Source organism: Puma concolor, chromosome C1 (assembly GCF_028749965.1).
Source record: "Puma concolor isolate L17-30 chromosome C1, mPumCon1.1.hap2, whole genome shotgun sequence".
NCBI lineage: Eukaryota > Metazoa > Chordata > Mammalia > Carnivora > Felidae > Puma > Puma concolor.
In genome coordinates this window covers 79,913,948-79,928,124 of record NC_141674.1, presented here as the reverse complement: position 1 = coordinate 79,928,124, position 14,177 = coordinate 79,913,948, and the positions used below count along the sequence as shown (strand labels likewise).

The 14,177-nt window shown below is 47.3% G+C and overlaps 1 protein-coding gene across 4 annotated transcripts in view; it reads left to right on the top strand.

Annotated features, from left to right (window-relative positions):
• Window positions 1–14,177, top strand: part of BCAR3 (BCAR3 adaptor protein, NSP family member) — a 136,966-nt gene that overhangs the window by 67,369 nt on the left and 55,420 nt on the right. The window lies entirely within an intron of this gene.

Below are 14,177 nucleotides of genomic sequence, written 5' to 3'. Positions count from 1 at the left end.
TGCGTCAGGCTCTGTGCTGACGGTTCGGAGCCTGCAGCCTGCTTCAGATTCTGTGTCTCCCTCTCTCTCTGTCCCTCCCCACTCATGCTCTGTCTCTTTCTCTCTCTCTGTCTCTCTCTCAAAAATAGATATTAAAAAAATTTTTTTTAATGATATTTGAATTGCTATTTGACAGCTGAAAAAAATGGCCAGAAGAAAGCTGGTATTAGCTGAGGCAGAAAACAGGTATCAGCCTATTAGAGATTGTTGAGGAAGGACCCCATGCCTGTGGGGCAATGTGTGCCCAGGCTGAGTGGAGTAGGAGAGAGAGTAGCAGGGAGTCTACGAGAAGGATAGGTACTCACATATTTCTTGAGTGGGAAGAGAGTGAGGAAGCTCAAGTGTTCCTGGGAAATTCTGAGATTAAGGAAGTAAGAAGGCTGAGTTGGGGAACAATTATATTGATTGGTTGATTGATTGACTGCCAAAAATAACATATAACTACATATTGCTTTGCAACTTGATTTTTTTATTGAACATCATTGCATGTTAAATACATGGGTCTACCTCCTTCTTTTGGATGTCTATCCAGTATCCCATTGTATGAAATACGATTATATTGGCCAATTCCCCACTGACATTTGGGTTCTTTTTAATGCTGTTAAAAACAGTCTTGTGGTTATTTAAAAATATGGCCCTATTTGTTACATATGTCATAGTCATTTAATAAATATATATTGAAGACCTGCCTTCTGGTCAGTGTTCTAGGGGCTGAGGATATGGCAGCGAAACAAAACAATGTCCCTGCCTCTGTGGAGCTTGTACTCTGGGGAGGAGGACTGGGAGATGGGGAAGACACCCTAGCAAGCATGTGAGGCAGTGATGAGCGCTAAGCGAAAAGATTTATCAGGGAAAAGAACTATGAAATATTGGGGTGAGGGGGTGCCACATTTTAAATAGGGTGGCCAGGGAGAGGCTCACCCAGAGGGTGACCTGAGTGGAAGGGCCAGTCAAGCATGATGTCTAAAGGGAAGAGGCTGTAGCAAGGGCAAGGTCATGAAGCAGGAGTTCACCTCTTCCACCCGGGAACAGCCTTGAGGCCAGAGAGGCTAGAAGGGAGTGAACTTGAGCGAGAGAAAGGTAGAAGCTGATATAAGAGAGTGATAAGAGGGAGGGGGCAGATTGCCTGGGGCCCGTAGGTAACTTTTGCTGAGTGAGGTGGGGAGCCAAGTCAGGATGACACTGGGTTCAATGTGGCTAGCAGATGGCAGGAGCGGGGGCAAGAACAGGGAGAGGAGTTGGGAGGCCACTGTGACTGTCCAGGTGAGACAGGAGAGTGTGGGCCTGTGACACCAGAAGAGGTGTTGAAGAAGGGCGATTGTGGTCTCACACGAAGGCGGTCTTCAGCATTTCCTGCCTGATCGGTGTGCGTGGGAGCGCAGAGGAGTGAAGCACGATGCAGGAGAGATGCGTTGCCTGCAACTCAGAGGGCTTGGTGCACATTTGTGTGCGGACTTCCTTAAGAGAAAACTAAGGGTAGAATGATTGAGTGTTGAGAGTTATAGGTCAAAATTCACTTCCTGCAGCTAGGGAGTGTTTGTTTTGTTTTACACGTTTCTCCCAGTTTCCAAATCTTCTCTATAAGCGTTAGTGTTTTTATGGTAGAGTTATTTATTAAAATGAAACCACCCTTCTATTAGTCTACTTCATAAATATGCTGAAAACTTATGGATCAATCAAAATTATGTAAAACAAGGAGCTTAGGTGTATTAGAGCACAAGTTCTTAAACTGTTTGAGCTCAAGACCTGTTTTCACTCTTATTAATTATTGAGGACCCCAGGGGCACCTGGGTGACTCAGTCTGTTGAGCGTCCAACTCTTGATTTCAGCTCAGGTCATGATCTCATGGTTTGTGAGATCGAGCCCTGCGTTGGGCTCTGAGCTGATGGCAGGCAGGGCCTGCTTAGGATTCTCTCTCTCCGTGCCTCTCTCCGTCTCTCTCTCTCTCAAAAGAAATAAATAAACTTTAAAAAAAAAATTTAAAAACTACTTTTAAAAAATTATTGGGGACCCCAAGGGGCCTTTGTTATGTGAGCTTTTTTAACTAGTGGTTTATTGTCTTAGAAAGTAAAATACAGGAATTTTTAAATATTTACTTATTTAAAATCACAATAATTTTTCTGAAAAATAATCATTTTCCAAAACAAAATTTTGTGAGAGGAATGGCACTGTTTTACATTTTTGCAAATCTCTTTAGTGTCATAGAATACAGCTTGATTCTCCTACCTTATTCAGCCTTCAGTCTGTTGTGTTGTTTTGGTTGAAGTCTGAAGAAAATCTGGCCTTGCACAGACACATAGTTCAAGATGGGAAGGGTATTTCTTTTTACTGAGGTGTAATTGATGTAACAGTGTATTAGTCTCAGGTATATAACATAATAACTTCAGTATTTGTATATGTTGCAAAATGCACACCACTGTGTCTGGTTAACATCCATCAACATACATGGTTATAAAATTTTTTTCTTGCGACGAAAACTTCCAAGATTCGTTCTCCTAGCTGTTTTCTTTTTTTTTTTTTTTAATTTTTTTTTTCAACGTTTATTTATTTTTGGGACAGAGAGAGACAGAGCATGAACGGGGGAGGGGCAGAGAGAGAGGGAGACACAGAATCGGAAACAGGCTCCAGGCTCTGAGCCATCAGCCCAGAGCCTGACGCAGGGCTCGAACTCGGGGACCGCGAGATCGTGACCTGGCTGAAGTCGGACGTTTAACCGACTGCGCCACCCAGGCACCCCTCTCCTAGCTGTTTTCAAATATGCAATAGTGTTATTAGCTATAGTCACCATGCTGTACATTGTATCTTCCCATGACTTACTCATTTTATAATTGAATATTCGTACCTTGCCACCCCCTTCACCCATTTTACAACCCTCAGGACTATTTTAATAGCGTTTTCAGATAATTGGAGCTATTCTTCTTTGATGTTATGCTAAAACTTGAAAAGTTGTAGCTCCATAAAGGCTAATTATAATGTGGAATCTGAAACCATATTCATGAACTTTTTTTTTTTTTTCTTTATACTGTATTCCCTTAAAATCCATTAGTCTCTGTGACAAGTTGGGTCTTTTACCCGTGTGTGATTTTGTGTCATCATGCATTGAGCGTTTGAAAAATACTGGTTGCTTGAGTTATGCAGATATTCAAAATGTTAATATATTTCATTATACAATATTAAAAACTCACTTTCATTTATATCCCCACTTATCAGAAAAAAATTATTAAAGCTATTGGGAAGCTGTCAAACTCGTGGTCGTGAATACAAGTTTCCCCGCATTCTAATTTTCAGTCGAAAGCTCAGTTTTCATCACTGGCAACAAATACTATCAATTTTTCTCCTATAAGTGACAGGCTCACTTTGTTCCTTTTTTAGAAAATACCTGCCAGATAACTAGCCACGTCTGAATAGCCACAGTTTGTCGGACATTCTTTGAAGTAAAAGTGGTGTCCCAGGAAAAAGGAGCTGGTTCCACACACGCTTGCTTTCCCTCGAGAGGCAGCCACTGGACTTGGGTGTGTGGGAGAAGGGCCGTGTGCCCGTGTCCTGCCTCGTCACACAGAATATTAAAGAGAGACCTAGGCTCCAGGGTCCAGCTGTGATAAAGCAAGTAATTCTTACTGCTTCATCAAGGACTTTTAGGTGAAACTGCCTATTTTTTAAAGAAATACTTTAAAAAACCTTTTTAATACTAAAAAAATAAATTTAAGAAACTGGTAGCTAAGAAATGCGGTGAGTCGGTATCCTGTTTGGGACGTCTCCCTTGCTTTGTGTTAAAATCCCAGCAGTTTGACCCGTCCTTGCTTTTACCTCATTGGTGGAAATGCCAACCCAGCGAAAAAGGCAAAAAATGTCTCAGTATTGTTATGAAAATAGTTTTGGCCTCATGGATTCCCCTAAAGGGCCCCCATGCCCCCCCCCCTCGCTGCATTTTGAACTCTGCCATCCCAGAGGGTCTCCTGCTACTTAAGAGCTGTTATAAAGCTGCAGAAACACTTAGAATACAAATAATCATCTCCTGTTTATCTAAATCCATATATTCTTTAAAAGATACTGATCATTAATACAGAAGAGACATTACATTTTTATTTAAAAATAAGGTTGGGAATCTGTCCTAGAAATAAGGGTCTTCAGTTATGGGGCCTTTTCTTTACAAATGAATGGATAGTGAAGCCTCAACAAATACCAACTCTGTTTCATATGATCGTGTCGCTCATTATATACTGTGAAGAGCTGGCCCAGAAGCAGTCGCTGTTCTGCTCTGACTGCTTTATTTTAAAGCCATGAAAACCTAAAGCTTGGTGAGGCCAAGGTCTGGGTTATGGCAGACATGCTCAGCTTGGATGTGAAAGTGAGTCAGGGGATACATTAAGTTGAGGCAGGCTGAAAATGAACATTCTTCTGGTCCTTAAGCTTTTATTAATTGCCACCACATTTGCCCATTCTGTGCTCCCAGTGTGGGTTAGCTGGCCGAGCTCCATCCGTCGGTTATGTCAGTGAAGATAAGGATGTGTCAGACCCTGGGAACAAGAACATGCTGTTTGGCCCTTCGAGGCAATTTCCTTTTGAGTCCCAGCTCTCTCCAGATGGCATCTAATTGTTTCTTGAATGACCTCAGTGTCCAGGCTGCAGGAACCTGGTCTGAGAGGCCATTTCACATATTTATTAGCCTGTGGATGAGAACTTAACCACATAAAGCCTCCATTCACACTCTCAAAAGAGCTTTTTGTACAGAAGCAGTGATGAAGCTGAGGGACTGTTTCCCGTGACCACCAGTCTCCAGTTGGGTTCTCATTTTCCCCAGGCCCAGGTGGGTGTGTTTTGAAGCATGTGAGTCCATCATGGCCCAGTGTCCTCCCCTCTGTCTTTGAGCTTTTGCTGGAATGAGCCCAGGCAGAATAGGGCTGCATCCTCTTATCTCCTGGTTTCACAGCATTTAATGATCGCTCCTGCAGGTGGTAGGAGTGGGGAATCATGTGTTCTGGGAGCCTCTCTCCAGTTGGGACCCCAGGCAGTTCACGGCTGAGAATGAGGTGCTTCTGAGGGCTGAAGAAGGGACCAGTCCTAATCCAGACACAGGGATGGCAAGCCTGGTTCACCCAACGAGGGTCATAACCCTCATGTGGCAAGTCCTGCCTTAGGCCTCTGTGGTTCTGAATTATTTGAGGAAGTGCCTATCTTTTTGCAAACGGGATGAATAAGAACTATGTCTAGAAATATGCATGTGCACTTATTGTACGTCTTACTTCCAGGGTGTTTGTGGACCCAGACTGACAATCCCTGTGCCTTCTCCAACCATTCACTGGCCTCTATCCTGTTCAGGCATTGGCCCCAATCCTTCTGGGCATTGGAGTGTTGACAATGAGTTAGACAATGAATAAGTCCTGAAGCAAACAAAGACATAGATCACTTTAATGAGTGCTTCAACAGCCAGGTGTTAGAGCTGGGTCCCCTCACTGAGGTAAATAAAATGATCGCAGTGCATGAAGGAAGCCGCATAGGGCCACAGAGACTGACAGCGGGGACTCTGAAGCTCTTGCTGGGCCATGTCCACCTAAGGACTACATAAGGAGTAAATTTGGGAAGATCTGAATATATTTTGGGGATGATGCAGATTTCCCTTTCTTTGACCTACAAAGAAGACATGAGAGTTGCTCTCCCAGGTAATCAGTTGTAGCTGGTAAAGTCCACCTGGCCTTAGTAAGGGAATGTCTCAGACAACACCTCTGAATCAGGTCGTCTGTCTTTCCACAAAATATAATAGGCTTTGGAAACATCCTCCAGGAACTGAAGATGGTGCTGTTGCCTACATGAGCAGAGTTGAATGACCCATTTGTTAATGGTTTCCCCTAGCTTGGGAGGGGTGCTGGGTGTGGGAGCAAAACTCACACCTACGTTCAGTGGCACAGGACATTCCAACTCCATGAATTCCTATCCCTTTTCCCAGAGGCGAATTCATGTCAGTTTCTTCTTGAAAACTCAAGGCAAGTCAGTTCTTTCATGGAACATCCTTGGAGGCTGTGAAGCACCATTAATTTCCACCCATCACTGAAACATGAGGGAACAACCCTATTATTAATGGGTGTGCATTATACATGTTTTCATGTAACATCAGTTTATGTTGGTTTCCTTTGAGCGTTTCTCAGATGTGGAGATCGCGTCTTACACATGTGAACCCCAGTGGAACCCACAGTGTATTCTGTGTCGACCTCAAATCTTACCTAATCTCACAATCATAAAGTAAACTCTCAAACTGATGATGTGAGCTAGGAAATTTACCACTGGGAAGGGCAGGGGTAGAGTGGCCTGGGTTGATGATTGTGCTGAAGAAGGAAGATATGTCCAGACTCTACTTCTCAGCATGCTGGCTGCATTTGCCCAGATCAGCTTGTTTATATAGTGGGAGCACATGGCTGTAGGCTGCACTAGTTTCTAATCTTAAAGTTTATGGCCCAAGGGGAAAAGGGGACCTCTCCCTCCTCCCTGGTTTGAAAACTCCCAGGGAAGGACTCTGATTGGTCTAACTTAGGTCACATGTCCACCTGGACTATTTAGTGTTCGGAATTCTGATTAGTTCACACATCCAAAACAAGATGCATGTACATGCCACGGGTTAAAGTTTTTAAACATAATAACCACTATCTGCTATTTATATCATTTTTCCCCTGAATGTTCAGGATCACAAAAGTATATTGGGCGCTATTTCTGGTTGTCTCTGTTTCCTTGGGGTACATATGTAAAATACTGACATATGAATGGTAGGTTTTGCAGAGGTATTTTCTTTTTGACCCTTTCAAACCCTATACTCATCCTTCTCGAGATTATCTCCTATGTGCTGGATACCCATTGCCTCCCAGTCTGATTGTCAGATCCATACTGTTACAGAGAAGTCGTGGGCACTGGAGCATAGGGGCTGTGGATTCTGCTTATAGTTTGGCCTCAGAAAAATTCTCACATCTGCCGTCACAAGTACTCCAGCCCTGAGGCTGCTGTGGTGTCCCTCGAGATTGGTTCAGGTGGCTTCCTGCTGCTCTCCCTGGTAACTCTCCCTTCCTCCACCCTGCCCTCCCTCTCCTCTGAGTACACACTACAAGGCCAGGGATTGTATTGTCCTTTGAGTCACTGACAAAAGGAACCCATTGTCCCACCTTGGGCACCAGAAGTGTTGACCATCTGGATGTCACCTCTGTAGGCGGCATTGTGCTTGGCACCTGACTGCTCTAGGAAGTGAACAAACTGGCTGGTAATCAATATGAGCCTTCCCATGCAACACACCCTCTGAGTCGGCCTTCTCCTGTAGAGAAATAGGCCTAGATGATGTTTCTATATATGAAAAAGGCGGTCCCTTAGCCCTGCAGTCATCCCCTGTGCTATAGGGTTTTGCTGCCTCCTGGTTCTTTACAGATTCTGCTTCAGTGTCCATCTGTACATGTTCTGCCCTTTCCCGTCAGTAATGAGTGAAGATCTCTGATGGGCTATTTCAGGTGAGACCCGCTGCCTCTGTTGCTAAGAATATCTGTCTCGGGGGGGAGGGGGGGAGGGAGGGGGCTGTTGCAGCAGCCACGATTCTGCCTTTTGGATTTGCACAAGATAAGGTACTCCAGGCAACCAGGTGCTAGTCATGCTTCCATTATCACATCCGATTGATCCAGCTATTCTGATTGAGAGTCATTTTAATTATTAACTCTAAGTACTGTTTGATCTCACATATGAAATAGAGATAATAATATGTGTCTCCCAGTGTAAGTATTAAATAAGCTTTCACCATGGTAAAAGCTCTCAGTATAAATGCTGGCTCTTGGGGGCCTTGCACGGGGGTGAAATGCTGGCTCTTGGAGGAGCCCCGGCTGAGCGGTGGGGGATGTCTGTGACTGCTGCAGTCTGCTGGGCACGCAGCCCTGGAGTCTGTGGTCGGGGAGGGTTGCTGAGAACCCAACTTGTATTCTTCAGTATTCAGTGGTGACAGTGAGTGTGGTGTGCAAGCAAGGCCCCACCACCAGCTGGGGAGGGGTTCCCCTCATCTCACGGGGGTTTAAAGGTGCTCCAACAGGGGCTCCTGGGTGGCTCAGTTGGTTAAGCATCTGACTTCAGCTCAGGTCACAATCTCACAGTCTGTGAGTTAGAGCCTTGCGTCGGGCTCCGTGCTGACAGCTCAGAGCCTGGAGCCTGCTTCCGATTCTGTGTCTCCTGTCTCTGCCCCTTACCCACTTGTGCTCAATCTCTCTTTCTCAAAAATAAATAAACATTAAAAAAAAAATAAAAGGGGGGGCGCCTAGATGGCTCAGTCAGTTAAGCATCCAACTTCGGCTCAGGTCATGATCTCACAGTTTGTGGGTTCGAGCCCCACATCAAACTCTGTGCTGACAGCTCAGAGCCTGGAGTCTGCTTCGGATTCTGTGTCTCCTTCTCTGTCTGCCCCACCCCCACTCGTGTGCGCGCGCGCGCTCTCTCTCTCTCTCTCTCTCTCTCTCTCTCAAAAATAAATAAACATTAAAAAAAATAAAAGGACGGGGGGCGCCTGGATGGCTCGGTCAGTTAAGCATCTCACTTCGGCTCAGGTCATGATCTCACGGTTCGTGAGTTGAAGCCCCGCGCTGGGTGCTGTGCTGAGCCTGCTTCAGATTCTGGGTCTCCCGCTCTCTCTCGCACCTCCCCCACTCACCCTCTGTGTGTCTCTCTCCCTCTCCCTCTCAAAACTAAACATAAAAAAAAGAAAGAAAAAGAAACGATTGGTATCAGAGTAGCCAGTAGTAGGGGCTGATGCGGAATGAAGGAGTCACGCACATGGAAGGTGGTCCTCTAAGGACTCCAGCCTCACATGGAAGATCTAGTCCTACAGCAAGACCCTGGAGGGCTGGGCTAGGCAAGGGGGCGAGGCTGGAGGAGCATCTGGCAGAACATCCAGGCAGGATGTGTAGACGGACTCCTAGCTCTGCAGCTGACTTGGTGAGGGGGGCAATGGGGAACTGGAGGTGCGACCCAGGTCCTGTGGGGAGGGGTGTTCAGGATCCCCAGTCAGATTGGCTGGGATGGGGTGGGGCATTGAGGGCTCAGTAGCTGTGGATGGACCGGGAGCTCCCCCTGCGTGAGGGCCGAGTAGGCAGATGCCGTGGACACACGTGCCACCTGCTGAAACAAACAGGTCTCCAAACGACAGCGGCTCTGGAGTAAGAAAATCATTGGAGACATCTGAGCAAGTGTGATTAAAACCATATGTGCGATTTTCATATGTGATCTTAAAGTTTGAAGGCTAAAAATATTTTAAGACTGAGAAAACTCTTAAACGCCTCCTCATTGGTCCCTGGCTTTCAAGGTTCAGGAGTCACTGTTGTACCAGCCTGTCAGTCGGTGGCTCAGGGCAGAGCCGTCCACACTCCTGTGGGGGGCATGTGGTCTGACATTTGGGTGGGATCAGGAATATGCCCTGCAGTAGGAACAAATGGGAACCGAAGCTCCCATTTGCTGAGTGCCTACTATGTGTTGAGTGCCCGGCTCTTTATGGGTTGTCTCACTTGGGCCTCAAAAAAACCTGGTAAGTTGGAGGAGGAAAAGGAGGCTCAGAGAAGTTAAGAAATTTCCCGAGGTCACCCAGCTTGCTAGCAGTGCAGTAAAGACTTGAACCCACCCTGGCTCTCCTTCTACCCTACCTGCCAGTGTCACTTTTGAGGCATGCAAATATGTGTCTCACAGCTCAGTGTTGGAAGATGTCATTTTGCAGAAATGCTTGTGAAATGGGAGAGCTGGAGGCAGTGGAGATGGGAGACAGTGCAGCTGGTCCTGGCCGGGGAAGCTTCACGTGTCCTGGCTTTGCAGACGCCCCTCAGAGCATTTCTCCAGCTCTGCTTGGGAGGGGCTTCTGAGGGGTATTTGTGGTCACTATTAGTTGCTTATATAGCTCACACTTACCAAAGTGGAAGGAAGGAGAAAGAGGAAAGCACACAGCACAGAAAACTTCGGAGCTACAATGCCCAGAAAAACAAATGCCCGCTTTGGGCGAGGTGCGTGCATCGTGAGTGTAGAATGGAAAGAAGCATGGAGAGGCTGGCTCATCTTGGATGAGTGAGACTCCCAGGGGCATATGGATGGGCTTCGGGGGGCAAAGTATCCCCTGAAATTATATGTAAAACGTTACAGCGTGTGCCTTTTTGCTCTGGGAGGAGGCTGGATGGTTTTCATGGACTGTGAGAAAAGACAGAGACCACCAGAATCCAAGTCTGTTCTTCGAGGTTGGAATTCTGCCCCATGCTTGCACGTTTCATTTTGCCTTAATGCTGAAGACTGAAAATTGGGCTTGTGTAGCAGGATTCCTGGGGTGATATCAGAAAATAGGTGGTGGTGGTGGGATGTATGGGACGGAATTGTGTGTGATAGTGCAAGAAAGCAGAGTCAGGGCTGGGCGCTCACGTAATTTAGCCCCACGATGTCAGTTTTACAATTTTAATAGCCAGTTAGAGAAACGGAAACTTACTGGGGGGTCTGTAAGACCCGGTAGGGAGAAACGTGCTTGTGAATACTGTCCTTAGTTCCTTTGTTGATGTGGTAGGCAGATCAATACTGCTTCCGGACAGAGGCCATTTGACAGCCATAGTCTTTCACCCCCATGAGGAATCTGAGGACTGGCAGACCGAGATGTGCACGGTAGACCCTCTTAAACGCACCCTCTGTATTCACAGGCGCAAGCAAACATCTTGTCCACAGCAACACACAGAGTGGCCCTGAGAGCCACCCTCCTCCCACCGGGTGCAGTGTGCATTTTGAGCAAGAGACGAATCTCGTTTGCATATAGGAAAATGTGTCCAATGGTCTTTGGCAGCTTGTGTAGCTGCTGAGTCTGGCCTGAGGGGAAGGAGACTTCTTCCCTGATGGCTTCTCCTCATCCTCAGAGGTTTCCCAACAAACTCCCCTCGAGCCCTGCGTCCTATCACTTACATGAGGGTGGGCAGTCAGAGGCGCACCAGTTCCTCCACCACCAGCTCGCCTCCTGCTTTGTCGTGCTCAGAATGCCGCAGTCAGGCCAGGTGTCTGGGAAGCTTTGGGAGACAGGGTTGCAGAGAAACGCACCTTTTCTGATGCTGGGTGGCTCAGTCGGTTGAGCGTCCGACTTCGGCTCAGGTGGTGATCTCACGATTTGTGAGTTCGAGCCCCATGTCCAGCTCTGTGCTGACAGCTCAGAATCTGGAGCCTGCTTCGGATTCTGTGTCTCCTTCTCTCTCTGCCTCTCCCCCACTCGTGCTCGCTCGCTCGCTCACTCTCAAAAATAAACAGACATGAAAAAAAATTAAATGCACCTTTTTTGGCTCTGGGCTTCCCAGGCTGCTCTTCAAGGGGCAGAACCTGCAGAGGGCAGTCTTGGATACTTAGGATTGGGCCCATCCGGGTTCATCTTCTCGGTTTCGTGCGGCACCAGGGAAAAGGGAATGGTAGCATCAGTCTTACTCCCTATCTCATTAAAGCTGTTTTTGTTCACCAAGAATCTGAATGCCGGGGTTTAGTGGAGGCAAAAAGTCAGGAGAGAGGTCTTGCTGGGGAGGTGGAGTCTCAGGAGTTGCCACGAGAGGCTGAGCTGTTGTGACCTCCACAACTGGTGTTCACCCCTTGACTGATGCTCTGAGCGTGTCCCTGTGGGCAGGAACGAGCCCAGGCCTTGCAGCCTTGGACCAGTACCCTCCGGTGACAGCGTGCTGCCCACCGTGGGCAGTGTCACTGTCCACAGGGCTACTTGACAATGACGAGCACCTCAGTGCGCTTAAGGCGTGATGCCCTGATTCTGGGCTGGCTTCGGAGAGGGGAATGGTGGCGTACTGGCAACGTGGTCTTCCTAGTTGCCCTGAAACAGGTAAAAGCAGATACCTGGAAGGCACATCTCTCTCCCTGTACACAACTCTCTCCACCCGTGCCAGGTCAAAGAGAGGGTCTGCCTCACTGGGACCCTGATCTTCTAGTGAAGACGGTAGCACTCTGGGAGAGGGACTCTTGCGGGCTCTCAGCCTCCCTCAGTGCAAGGGCTGCTGCCGACAGGAAGCACCGTCTGTGGAATATGGCTGGCAGGCAACTCCTGTTTCTATGGTTACTATATAGGGCAGGTTAGTATTAGGGCTGCCCAAGGAAAACAATGGCGTTGAGGACAACACTTGAGCGGGGGCCTTCCTCTGGCCTTTTTAACCCTCTTCCCAGATTGGGTGAACAACATTTGACCTGAAGGCATGGGGTAGACCCCCTCGAGGGTCTACCTGGCTGCCCTGGCTTTTTTCACAGGTGTGTTCCTTGGTGCAGAGGAGCAAGTCTTCCCGGAGGCCAGAGGGGGCGCAAGAGAGCACAGTTTCCCAGGAGCTCTGTGAGACACCCAGCACCACTCCCTCTCTCCCTCTCCCCCCTCCCCCTCTCCATGAGTCCCTGGGGTCTCACTAGAGATGCTGACCCTGGTCCTGAGAAAGGTGTAATGTGTTGAAAAGCCTGAATCCAAATTTGGTCCTAACTCACGTGCACCAAATCATCAGAGAGTGACCCCAGCCCCAGGTCACTGCCTTTTCATGGGGCCGTGTGAGTAACAGGTTTAATTATAAGACATTAAAAAATCTCTTATTCGTATTTCCACATGACTGCATACCAGGTTCTGCATTCACAGGCTGGAGTCCCTGGTCCTTTGTTCTCTGCTGAGTGACATACTGTCCTGCTCTTCTGTTTCTTTGTAACTAGAATAGAATAATCACTGTGGGGAGAACATGGGAGAATTGATCAGTGTGGATGCAGATATTTAGAAGCATAACAAGTCAGTGAAGGGCACTTTGCAAATTCACGCAATTATCATCTTTAGATGCAACAACCACACATTATTTTAGTCTCCCTCCTTGGCCATTTCAGGAGAAATTTATTAAAACCTTTGAGTGCTGTTTCAGAAATTATTTTTGGTATGGAACAAAAAAAATTGTAAATGCTTAGGAAACACTTACCTAGTAAGACTAGCTCATTCTTTAATCCTGACAGAATCAATTCTTTCGACATTTGGGGGCGTTTCTTAGAGTAAACAGGGTAAGTGACAAGAGCTGTGATTCTCCAGTGACCTGAGGATCTTTTGTTTTGCTTTTACCCTGGCCCTGGAGCATCTGATGACATAATTCTTGGTAATTTTACATGGCTGAATTATTTGCATATTTCTTTCAGGAATGCATTTCATTCAGACTTTCTGAGGGTCCGGGAGGAGTTCAGAGGCTTTGGCTGGCGAATCTCTCTGACGGAGAGACGGATTTAAAAAGCTGTTGCCCTTCCTTTTCCCGGGCTGGAGATGGTGTGTTTTTTTTTGTTTTTTTTTTTTTGTTGTTGTTGTTGTTGTTTTGGTTTTTTTTGTAGCCTCTTGGCGAGTTTCTTAGCCTGGTGGTGCTTCTTATTTCCTGCCAAGGGGGATGAGCAGGTGAAGACTGGGCCCCTTACCTGGTGGCTGTTGGCCTGATTGATGAGCCATCTACACAGGCCATGGGCTCCGGCTGCTCAGGGGGACTTACCTTTGAACCCCGGCTAATAGAAATGAGGGCAAACAGAGTAAATGCTTGCTTGTGGATACAGTACTCGGGTTGTGGAGGACAGTACTGAGTCACCAGCCGGCCCATCTCCAGGGGCCCCTCCAGCTCAGAATCCCCGTGAACTCTGTCACCCTTCCTGCTTGCTACTGGCTTCTTGGGAGCACTTCCATGGACCCAGGAGCTCCCATGACTGCACATCTCACCTCCAGAGTCACAGAGGAGGACTGAGGGAGCATAAAGGAAGTCAGCCTCCCCTTTCCCCACCATCCCTGTGGTGCCAACTTATTGTCACTCCATCCCCACACCCTCTGTATTTATGAGGCTGCCCCTCTGCCCCTTCAGGCCGCATCCAAGCACAGAAGCCGCTCACCAGGCATTGAACAAACATGTCTCTATTTTTACAGGCCAACTTGACCTAGTCCAAAGGCCGAGGCCTCCCGAGGATTTGCCACTAATCCTGTTGGATATTTCTCATACCTCCCTCATGCCTCATCTGGTGTCGTTCCTTTCTGCACTGAATAGGTTCTGTTTCTTCCTCATTACAAGTTTCTGCCTGTGTGAAGTTTCAGAAAGCTTCAGGACACATTCCAGTCTTGAGTGGCCAAAGCCACAGAAAGGTAATGT